This window comes from Oryctolagus cuniculus, chromosome 4 (genome assembly GCF_964237555.1).
Source record: "Oryctolagus cuniculus chromosome 4, mOryCun1.1, whole genome shotgun sequence".
Lineage (NCBI taxonomy): Eukaryota > Metazoa > Chordata > Mammalia > Lagomorpha > Leporidae > Oryctolagus > Oryctolagus cuniculus.
Genome location: NC_091435.1, coordinates 145807557 through 145820163, shown reverse-complemented (window position 1 = coordinate 145820163; position 12607 = coordinate 145807557).

Genomic DNA, 12607 nt, shown 5'->3' with positions numbered 1-12607 from the left:
GGAGGGCTCCCTCGCTCTCTCGCTCTCTCGCTCTCTTGCTCTCTCTGCCCCTCTCTTCTATATCTCTGCCCTTTAAAAAATTAATTAACTTGTTAAAAATTTAAAGGTAGGGGCCGGCGCTGTGGCGCAGTGAATTAAAGCCCTGGCCTGAAGCACTGGCATCCCATATGGGCACTGGTTCTAGTCCCGGCTGCTTCACTTCTGATCCAGCTCTCTGCTATGGCCTGGGAAAGCAGTGGAAGGTGGCCTATGTACTTGGGCACCTGCAGCCACCTGGGAGACCCAGCAGAAGCTCCTGGCTCCTGGCTTCAGATCGGCGTAGCTCCGGCCATTGCGGCCATCTGGGGAGTGAACCAGTGGAAGGAAGATCTCTCTCTCTCTCTCTCTGTCTCTCTCTCTCTCTCTGTCTCTACATCTCTCTTAACTCTGTCTTTGAAATAAATGAAATCAATCTTTTTTAAAAAAAATTGATTAGAGGTAACCCATCATAGATACAACTCCTGCATACATAGAGTCAGAACTAGACCCACGTGACAGGGTGATCCAATCAGAGCTCACACAGTCACCCAATGAGCAAGGAAATGGGTAGAATCACCCGCGTGGGTGGAGATCCACTGTAAGGGACCCTCACATGCTCTGGACAAGATCAGCCTCCCCAAAACTGCCAGGACTGAGAAAAACAGCAACACCTTTCTACCAAGAGGCTGCCACACCCTGAATACAACAGAGAAGTTACGGAGATTAACTTGCAACCTAAAGTTATTACACATATGAGAAATATGGACCTCATGAAATTTAAGGACAAAAAAACCAGAAATTTAAGATTTAAGGCTTTATGCTTCATACATTTAAAGTCCTAAAAGGATTTTTAAGTAGCACTAATTTTTTTAGACATTTTATTGTTAGATGTAAGTCTACATATTTCAATTTTTTGGTGCTGTCTTTTGTATATAACTATGTGTCCTGCAACCTTTTTTTATTATTTATTTGAGAGGTAGAGTTACAGACAGTGAGAGGCAGAGAGAGAGGGGTCTTCCATCTGCTGGTTCACTCCCTAGATGGCCACAATGGCCAGAGCTGTGCCAATCTGAAGACAGCAGCCAGGAGCTTCTTCCAGGTCTCCCACATGGGAGCCAGGGGCCCAAGGACTTGGCCATCTTCTACTGCTTTCCCAGGCCATAGCAGGGAGCTGGATTAGGAGTGGAGCAGTCGGGACTCGAACCGGTGCCCATATGGATGTCAGTGCTGCTACAGGTGGAGGACTAACCTACTGCACCACAGCACTGGCCCCCTAAGTAGCACTTATGAAAAACAACCAAGATGTTGTGAAATAGGACCAGGCACTAATGCAATAAGGACTTATAAGGTGATAAAAATATAACTACCTAAGTAAAGAGCTCATGAAAAACTTAATAAATAAAGTAGCAGGGACCAAGACATAGCCTCCAAAATGAAACAAATAAAAACTAGATTAAATATATTGAACAATGGTTTTTGAGACATTGGATATCAAAAAACAATAGTCACTGATCTTTCCGAACCAGCTCCCTGCTAAAGGCCTGGGGAAGCCAGCAGAATATAGTCCTAGTACTTGGGCATCAACACCCATATCGGAGACCAGGACGAAACTCCTGGCTTTGGCCTGGCCCAGCTCTGGCCATTGCTGCCACATGGGGAGTGAACCAGCAGATACAAGCTAGCTCTCGCTCTTGCTCTCATGTGCTCCCTCTCTCTCTCTCTCTCTCTCTCTCTGTGTATGTGTGTCTGTCTGTCTCTGTCTCTCCCTTTCTGTAACTCCGACTTTCAAAGAAACAAATCTTTTTTTAAAGTCACTGATCCCTGTGATGTAGACAAACAAGGGGTGCCCCGTGTGTACCCAAACTTAGAGCAAAACTTCCCAGACCACAGTGGAGAGAGAGAGGCCACAGGAAGGACATGAGCCTACTTCTGAGCTGAGGACACAGCGTTGAAAGCTGGGGATCCAAGGGCAGTGAGAGTACCAGAGTACTCACAGCAGCAGAGAGGAGAGAGCTGCAAGGCGAGAATGCCAAAGGTGTGCAGGAGGTCCCGCCGTGTGCTCACCAGCAAGTGCAGGTGGAAAAAAAAAACCTGAAACCAGTGCCTTCCAAAAAGATTAGAGAGCCTACTACAAGCATTTGGAGGCCACACAAAGCCAGGATTAGCATCTGCTCCCACCGCCAGCCGAGAAAACCTCACAATTCCTGGACTCTTTGGTAGAGTGCTCAGAAAGTCTTTCCTTGGTGTTGAGAAAAAATCAGTCCTAGATTAAATGCAGGCTTCATCTTGTCTGAAAAAAAAAAAAAAAACTTAAATCAAGAATGCCAAACTGTTTCTAAGTAATTAAACTGTAGCTCAGAAGTAGCTAGAATATTTACAGAAAAATAAAAACATCCAACACTCAAAAGGTAAAATTGACAATGCCCAAAACCTAATAAAGAATAACCAAGCATGCAAAGAAGAAAAAAAAAAAAGACTCGTAATAATAAAGAGAAACCATCAACTTAAATGGTCCAAAACTGAAACAGAATTCACTTTGAGAAATATTAAAAGTTTTTATAATGGCCTGTATTCCATATATTTAAAAGTCTAAAGAAAAAGTAATCCTAGACCATCTTTTAAAAGTCCCAGACCGGGCCGGCGCCGCGGCTCAATAGGCTAATCTTCCACCTAGCGGCGCCAGCACACCGGGTTCTAGTCCAGGTTGGGATGCCAGATTCTGTCCCGGTTGCCCCTCTTCCAGGCCAGCACTCTGCTGTGGCCCAGGAGTGCAGTGGAGGATGGCCCAAATGCTTGGGCCCTGCACCCCATGGGAGACCAGGAGAAGCACCTGGCTCCTGCCTTCGGATCAGCGCGGTGCGCCGGCCGCAGTGGCCATTGGAGGGTGAACCAAAGGCAAAAGGAAGACCTTTCTCTCTGTCTCTCTCTCTATGCACTCTGCCTGTCAAAAAAAATTTATCATGAAAAAATAAGCATCTTAAACATTTATATACCTCTTAACATAGCTTCAAAATATAGAATGCCAAGAAAATGACAGGAATACAAATAGGAACAGCCAAGTCCACAATGAGAGTTGAAGGTTTTAATAACCTTTTCTCAATAATTGATTAGGGAGGTAGACAGGTACACAGAAAATCAGTAAGGAGAGTGAAGACCTGAACATTATCAATCAAACTTTCCTAATGACATTTATAGCACTCTGCAGTCAACAACAGAGCAGGCACTGTACATTTTAGTGTGTATACACAGTAGACAAACCTCAATACACGTGAAAAGATTAAAGCCATTAGAAGTATGCTGTCTGAATGCCATGGAGTTTAATTAGAAATCGTTGCATCATTGGATTAGGTAACGACTTCTTACCTGCAGGCCCAGGAAAGACAGTGCAGCCCAGAGTCAAGGGTTGAAGTGAGAAAGCTGGAATTCCACCAGAGGTAGGGCGGTGAGGGGTAAGGAGCAGGGAGGAGACCTCTCGTAGACACCCGGGCTGGCCAAGGCTGGGAAGCCAGAAGTCAGCATTATCCCAGGAGCAGGAAAGCAGTGACAGGAGCTAGTTGGAGGCAGAGCCAACAGCTTCTGCTTGGGTCAGCCTCTCAACAGGAACCTCACAGGCTGCTCAGAGTATGCAACAGAGACTCAGAGGCGAAGTCCCACGTTCTAGTTTTGTGTGTTTTAAGCTACAGGAGTAGGGGATGCTCTGGAGGGAAAGCAATAGAGAGAGAAAAAAATGGTCCAGGGACAAAGGGGTCCGGGTGTATTTGGGCTCAGAGCAGAAATTGCCGGAAGGTAGGAGACATAGGTAGACGATATTACAGCACATGCCGAGGAGACAGGCGGGAGCTTGAAGAAAGAAAGTCAGGTCAGTATCAAATTATACAGATTAAGAAGATAGGGGCACAGGAAACTATTGACGTTGGGATCTTAGTCACCTCATGATGCCAAAGCAAGCTGTCACAAACTGGGTGGCTTAACCAATGGACATTCGTTTCTCCAACTTCTGGGGGCCAGCATTGTGGCGCAGTGGGTTAAGCCACTGCTTGCCACACCAGCATTCCATATCTCGTTCAAGTCCCAGCTGCTCCATCTGCAAGTCAGCCTCCTGTTAATGTCTCTGGGAAAGCAGCAGAAGATGGTCCAAGTGCCTGGGGGACTAGGATGGAGTTCCTGGCTCCTGGCTTCAGCCTGGTCCAGACCTGGCTGTTGTGGCCATTTGGGAAGTGAACCAGAGCATGGACTGTGTGTGTGTGTGTGAGTGTGTGTGAGTGTCTGTCTGTCTGTCTCTGTGTCTCTCTCTTTTTCCCTTCTCCCTCTTCCTTTCTAACACTCCACCTTTCAAATAAATAAATCTTAAAAAAAAAAAAAAAAAAAAAAAAAAAAACAGCTCTCTAGACTAGCAGATCCAAGACCAGGACGCCCACATGGTTGGCTGCGAGGTAAGAGTTTCCTTCCCAAGCTGCCCTCTCACCACATCCTCACAGGACAGGGAGAGGAAGCTCTGCTGTTTCTTTTTCTTCTTCCAGGGACACGGATTCCATCCATCAAGGGCGTCCTTCCCTGCTGATCTCACCTGAACCTCGGCGCCTCCCAAAGACCTCACCGACTGCCACCATCGCTTTGCACGTCAGGGCTTCAACAGATGAGTGGAGTGGGGAAGACACAAGGGCCCCATCCCTAACAGGACCGACTGTTCCCAGTGCCCTCCCAGGAGGTCAGTCTCAGCAGAGTGGTACGGAGGGTTCTAGAAGGCAGAGGGCTGGTGCAAGAGGGGATGGCAGCACGAGGTGCAAGTTTGGCAACATGTGGAAAACCTTTGCATACCAAAGGTAGCAGCCCTCAGCCCTCCTGGCGCTCCCCAGGCCCCTCCACACCACACCCTCTTCTTGCTGCCTGGAATCTTGAGAGCATGACTGCTCTTCCCCCTGCTTGGTGAATCTTTTCCTTTCTGGGAGCAGATGTTTTGGGTTTTGTTTTTGTTTGAGCATACATCCAGCCTCTGGACAGAGTAGGTGCTCAGAGGTAGGGAATGCGACACAGTCGGTTGGAAGATGGATTCAAATGCTGGACGAGGGCACAGGGTCTGTCTCCTTGTGAAATTGGGGGTAAAGACAGAGAGAGAGAGAGACAGACAGAAGGAGAAGGAGAGGGAGAAGGAAGGAGGGAGAGAGGGAGAGGGAGAGGGGAGAAGAGCAGCCATGCTTTTAAGAGAAAAACAGAGGCCGGCGCCACAGCTCACTAGGCTAATCCTCCGCCTTTCGGCGCCAGCACACCAGGTTCTAGCCCCGGTCGGGGCGCCGGATTCTGTCCCGGTTGCCCCTCTTTCAGGCCAGCTCTCTGCTGTGGCCAGGGAGTGCAGTGGAGGATGGCCCAAGTGCTTGGGCCTTGCACCCCATGGGAGACCAGGAGAAGCACCTGGCTCCTGCCTTCGGATCAGCGTGGTGCGCTGGCCGCAGTGCGCCAGCTGTGGCGGCCATTGGAGGGTGAACCAATGGCAAAGGAAGACCTTTCTCTCTGTCTCTCTCTCTCTCTCTCACTGTCCACTCTGCTTGTCAAAAAAGAGAGAGAGAGAGAAACAGAGACTCCCAATGACATTATTTGAACCCCTTGGTCCGGCCGTGCCTGAACCCATGTCCTCTTTGTTATGACAGGAACAAATACAGTCCTTGTTTTACCCTTGAGTTAGTTTGGATTGATTTTCTATCACTGGAAACTGGAAAAGTCCCAGCAGACAGAAGTCCTCTCCCTGTCTCCTCTCCCCACTCTCCCCACCTGGTCCTCTGTGCACGACCTCTCTAGTCCCCAGGGAAATGGTACCTTCCCCGCGATGCCCCAGGGCTGTGTTGATCAACTGGCTCAAAAACAAAGTGCCCTGGCCTTGTAACCCCTGTGCTGCTAGGGGCCAAGCCCTCTGCCACCCCAGTGTCATCGTCACTGCTCAGCTAAGAGCTCCTCCAGGGCAAAATCTCCATCTGCTCCATCCCCGTCTCCCAGGGCCGCACCTGTCGAAGGGGTCAGGAAACACTGGTGCAGTGAGGCAGGCAGCTCCGGCGCGTGCACAGCCACAGAGGCCCGTGCAAATTCGAAGGCAGAAAAATATTCCAAATATTATAAAATTCCAGCAAGGGAAGGAAGGAATCAAGGTGTTCCAAGGGGCTTAGAAATGACAGAAAGAGGCAAGATGAGCAAGTTGGAAGGGACCGAGGAAAAATGTGGGCGGGGAAACAGAAACGCACGAAGTGTGGAAGGGGCGGTGCGGAAGAGCACGCGCCTCACTCCAGGAGTGTCAAAGACAGGGAGGGGTGCACAGACAGCTACTCTTGACATGCACAGAGAGTGGTGTCAAGAGCAGCTGCGGGGACTCCAGGCAGCCCAGCTGAAGCTGAGCAGCTCCCGTTTCAGTCATTCCCACGTGTCCCGCACTGCCTGGCATCCAGCTCCGCAATTCTCGCCCATGACCCTCTCTGGTTCTCCTTGGCAGAGCAATCCTTCTGCGAATAAGGCCTGGGCAGTTACCCGTCTCTTCCCCCAAACACATCTCATTCTCCTGATTTACTTTTCCAGGGCCAGGGCTGACGGTGCCCCTGCAGCAAACGCACAGGGCAGCCGTGCCCAGCCAGCCAGGGCAGCAGGGGAGAATTAAACTCGACCAACTGCGGCCGGCCGGGAGTTACACCACGTTGCCCTGACAACTAATGGGCAGCGCTCCGGAGAGATAGATGGAGATGGCTGAGGTCAATGGGTAATAAAATCCTAGTTAAAGGCTGGTTTTTCTCGCCTTCATTTCTGCTGATACAAACATGAGGAAAAAGAAAAAAAGATAATTGCGAGGCAGATTTCCTTAGTGAAGGTGCCAGGCAGGACCTGCAGATTTTCAGCCAAAGGCCCTGGCTGAACTGAGGGTCAAACCAGGACAGGCCAAGAGCCTCAGCAATCCTGCTTAGAAACAGATGCCCTCCATACCCCCACCGACGGCTCTGGGTAGGGGGAAAGACGAGTCCGCTCTCGTCCTACTGTGCCTACCATGGGCTGCGTAGGGAGAAAGACACAAGGGAGTCAGCTCTCCTCCCACTGTGCCCACCGTGGTCAGTGCACGGCCCTGGGGAGGGGAGGTCCACAAGGGGGCCTCAGAGAGGCCGTTCTCATGGTTGATGTTTCCTGCCCGAGGGGCTGGAGGCCAACGCTGATCCCAGCCCTATCTGAGCCTGGGTCTGCATCATGGAGAGAGAGCAGTCCTTGGCTCACATGCTGTTGGTTGTCAAGGAGACCGTGGGTAGAAAGGAAGTGGCACAGTCCTCCACTGTGGGAAGCACAGAATGAATGACAGCCCATAATAATGGCTGACATCACTGAGCCCCTACCTTATGCAAGCCCCGTTCCCAACGCTTTACATGTGTTTCCTCACAACAGCTACCGCTACGCATCCGTTCAACAAATAAGGACACAGAGAAGGCAGAGACACGTTACCTAACCTGGCCAAAATCACACAGGGGCCAGGGGCATTGCCAGGCCCCAGAACCTGGGCTACATAACCACATCAGCAACACAGGGGAGTCATCGAAAGTAGAGGCACAAAAGAATATTGACAACCAGCTCCGTGTTTTTGCATAGGCACACACGTACGTTAGTTCTGGAAGCATGCACCGTTTAAGAATTATGACACTGTTTGGTTCCGGGAAGAGAAAGACAAAGAAGGGAGAATTTATACCGTGTATTTATTGTGAGTTTTGCACCATGGGAAGGGATTGCCAATGTTAAAAATGAATGAATTATATTAAAATTTAAAAATAGAAGAACAGGGCAGGAGAAGCTACTTTCAATGTATCTGTTTGTGCCCACATTCCCTGCCTGTGAAATGCAGTTCCCCATGACGGTAGAGGAAGCAGGCCGGGGAGCAGGTGAGCAGAGACCAGGGTGAGGAACAGTCCCGCAGGTGACTACAGGAGCTGCCAGGGCCGAGCAGGGCGCGGGAGAGTCTGCACTCAGCCGGGAAGTCTGGAAAGCTCCCTGAGGAACAACTCCCAAGCTGACATCTATCCAGGATCCACAGCCTCGCGGGAAGCCTTAAGTCGAATGGTAAGGGCCTGTGTTGATGAGCTTTTGCTGCCAGGCTGCTGGGGCAGGTCGCCCCACTGAATCCACGCGACTCCTTTACCAGGTGAGGCCAATATCACTGTGACCCTTGTCCACTGTGCAGAAGTGTGGTTCAGAGAGTTTGAGGAACTGCCCAAGCACGCACAGCCAGGGGAAAGGAGCTGGGGCTTGCAGGCGCCCCACCCACCCAAGACAACTACAAGCCTGGAGGGTCTGGCCTCAGCAGTCTCACCTGCTCCTGCGCCTCTATCCCCCGGTCTACAGCCACCCTGGGCAGCACCTACTGTGTGCAACGCCCTGTGCTAGCTACAAAAGAACTGGAAGGTCTGGTCCTCAAGCTCCAGGGGCTTCCTGTCTAAGCGAGAGAAGAACGTCCACAGGAAACGCCGAATGGCAGGGCTGCACACGAACAGAGTCCACGCAGGCTGCTCGCGGCTGAAAACGAAGCGCTAACCGCCCTTCCCAGCAGACCTGGGTGGCGGCCTGCAGAGGAGCTTGGCGTCGGCTGTGACCGTGAGAGCCCAGCTTTCGTGAGAGTGGGTGGGAGGACAGCGTAGGCGGAAATGGGAGAGATAAGGGAAGACTTGGTTCCCAGACGCGGCAGGAACAGAATCTGCGGGTAAGGGAGTTGATGACCCAGGCCTGGGAGAGGGCAGAGGAGATAACGGAATGCAACACCAAGGGGCTTCAGAGCAAACAAACCAACAAGACGCGACGAGGCAGGCTCTTGAGAGGGGAAGGGCTTAATAAGCATCGCCTGCGAGTCAGGTTACGGAAGAGCCGATCCTGTCCTAACGGATGACAGTCGTACCGTCTGAGCCAAAACGCGAACCGTTTGAATTCAGGACACACAGTGAGGGCACTGGATACTTCCTTCCCTGATCCAGCCTCCTCTGCTCAGCTGTTTCCAAACGTCTCCTTTGCACCTTGCTCCTGCCAGAGAATGCAAATACGTGCACCAAAAGGCAAGAAAGCCAAGTCAAAAAATAATAATAGCTAGCTGCAAGCCACATGTTATTTTAATCTATCCACAAACATCCTTTGACTTCAGCCTCTCAAAAATGCATGCAATAGGTGCCATAACATCCCCATTTTGCGGATGAGGAATGGTATACAGGTGTGACTAGGAGCCTGCACAAGGTGGCTATGAAGCGGCACAAATTCATTCCAGAGAGTCTGGCTCCCAAGCCAGTGCTAAGCACCAGGCTGGCTCACTCATTACACTTTAGCAACCACCTTCTCCTCCAGAACAGGTGCCTTCATGGTGAACACGGGCACCAGGGAGGAAGAAGACAGACCGCAGCGGGAAGGGAGGGCCGTCATGGCCATTGGGCCCACAGGGAGGGGTAGGAGACCAGGGGCAGCTGGAGCTCCAGGTACTTCCCTGGTCCACCTCCTCTGCTTGTGACCAGAGCCAGGCATTGCTTGTCTTGTTGCTGGGTGCCGGAGCAGCCCCTGGGGTCCCACGCCCAGGGGGTCTGGAAGGGTGTGCAGGGACAGACTCTCTTCACCGCCAGTACAGAAACGTGTCGCTATTTTAACAGCCAACCCTGGTTCTTATCGCATTTCACCTGGATTCAGTCCTTGAACATTTCCAAAGCCCAGTCGGCCTTCATCTCATTTGACTGATGAACAGCTGTGGGATCTCAGCAGGACAGATGTCACCAGCCTCATTTTCCAGATTAGGGAGCGTATTAGTCCATTTTTCATTACGATAATGGAATACCCGAGGCAGGCCAACTTTGTCAAGGAAAGAGGTTTATTTAGTTCACAATTCTGAAGTTTCAAGGGCATGGACCAGCATCAGCTCAGCCCTAGTGAGGCCCTCCTGGCATCAAAGCAAGAGAACACGCAGGAGGAAGAGATCCCAGGCCAGACAGGGAACCAGAGAGTGGTCCAGGGCTCAGGCTCAGGCTCTTCTAATAACTGGCTCTCAAGAGAACTCAGAGTCCCATTATAACTACTCGAATGCCTTCTTTTTAAAAAAAAAAAAAAGATTTATTTATTAGAAAGTCAGAGTTACACAAAGAGAGGAGAGGCAGAGAGAGAGAGAGAGAGAGAGAGAGAGAGAGAGAGAGGTCTTCCATCTGATGGTTAACTCCCCAGTTGGCCGCAATGGCCGGAGATGCACCATTCTGAAGCCAGGAGCCAGGAGCTTCTTCTGGATCTCCCATGCAGGTGCAGGGGCCCAAGGACTTGGGCCATCTTCTACTGCCATCCCAGGCAATAGCAGAGAGCTGGATTGGAAGTGGAGCAGCGGGGATTCAAACTGGCACCCATATGGGATGCTGGCACTTCAGGCAAGGGCATTAATCCACTGCACCACAGCGCCAGCCCCCCCCCCAAAGTCTTCTAAGGGCAGCTCCTCCAATGACCCAATGGCCTCCCACAAGACTCCACCTCTTAAAGAATCCACTCCATATCCAAACATCACCACAGTCAGGACCAAGCTTCCAGCACATGAACTCTTGGGAGATACACATGCAAGTCATATCCAAACACAGCAGGGAGCATGAGACTCCAGGAGGAGCCCATAACCTAGGTCTGAGTCTGGCACTCACGGTGTCTCCACAACACTGAGGTTCCTTTGAGCTCCAAGCCTTGTCCTGTGCTGAGGCATGATGGCATCCAGGAAGCAGGGGGCTCAGCAGATTTGCAGTTCTACCCAGCCCTGTGGGACCTCAGCAGCTCCCTGCTCTGAACACTGTGCCCTCATCTGCAACACCCATATGCTGGTGTCCACCTCTCAAGGAGGAGGTGAAGGTAAATGTCAGAACAGCCCCCTCCCACTCGCCCTCAGCTTAGAAATGATTGGCCGACCTGGGCAGCCAATCAAAGCCTTCTACCCTACAGGCCACAGTGATTGGCTCAGAGAGGCACGCATGACCTCAATCTAGTGAGTGGGAATAGTTGGTAGATTTTGTGCAAACTGTAGGTAAAGAAGCTGGGAGGGTGTGAACCTAGGTGTCTGTGCTAGGACCCGCCACATGGACAGAGCCCATATGTGACCCAACCACAAGTGGGGCAGAGCTGAGAGATAGGAAAGGCAGCATCCCAGCCACCCTGTGGGAGTCCCAGATGAGGCCACACTTGACTGAGTTCCATGTTGGCTAACACATGCACATCAACTGAACTCAGCTAGGAAAATTCCCTGATCCTACCTCCAAGGCTAAAAGGAATCGGGGCTAACCCTGGGCAGCGTAGGTGTGGAGAAAGGAGCTAGACAGTACCTGTCACAGGTAAGACAAGGAAGAACGTTAAAAATCTACAGAGGCCAGCACTGTGGCATAGCAGGTAAAGCCATTGCCTGCAGTGCCAGCATCCCATATGGGTGCAAATTCGAGTCCCGGCTGCTGCACTTCTAATCCAGCTCTCTGCTATGGCCTGGGAAAGCAGTAGAAGATGGCCCAATTCCTTGGGCCCCTGCACCCACATGGGAGACCCAGAAGAAGCTTCTGGCTCCTGACTTCAGATCGGCGCAGCTCCTGCTGTTGCAGCCAATTGGGGAGTGAACCAGCAGATGGAAGACCTCTCTTTCTCTTTCTCTCAACCTCTCATTCTCTTTCTGTGTAACTCTGACTTTTTAATCAATAAATAAATCTTTAAAAAAATAAATAAATAAAAACCTACAGATACGCCCAGAACACCACCTACATACACATCACGCACTCCCCACAACACATCCCGCACACATGCATGTATCTCACACAAACACACATATCTACATCCCGCACATACATACGCAACATAAACCCATACTCATATACACACACAGAGCACATATTCCCACACCCAAATACCACATGTGCCCACATCCCCCTACCCACATGCACACACCCCACATATGCACTGTGGCTGCAGAGACCCCATGAGACACACGAGGCTGGAGCTAGGTCTTCTAGCGCGTCCTGTTACCAGTCTCTGCTTCCCTGCACAGCCCACCCCTTGAAGCAGGCCCACCCGCGGCATGCCACCCTCCGCCTCGCCAGCAGTCCTCCCACTGGAATTCCTCTCCCTTGCTCACTGCCTGCCATGCCTTCCCCCTCTCCCAGCCCCGCAGAACAGCTCTGCTGCCTCAAGAAGCTGTCCCTGAGTCATCCCATTCTGTCCCCGCCAAATTCCTGTCACTGCCTGGCTATTGTGCGCGTCCACAGAGGGAATAAGTTGCACTTGCACCCTGCACGGATTTGTGCACGCACAAACGCTATTTCAAAGGCAGCAGATTGACAGGGATGTGGCAGCTGGAGGCTCCCTGGGCTGGGTTCAAAGCCAGCAGCACCAGGACCCCCGTTGTCTGACTCTCAGATCACTCAGCTGTAGGCAAAGGGGATTTGCCCCCTAACCACACTCCTTCCCCGTGAGTTTCTCATGAGGAAGGGGAAAGAGAAATTGCAGAAGCTTTTGTTCAAGAGAACACGGCTGGGGTGGGCATTGTGTTGCAGCAGTTTGAGCTGCCACTTGGGATGCTCGCATCTCATAGCCGAATGCCACTTCAAGTCCT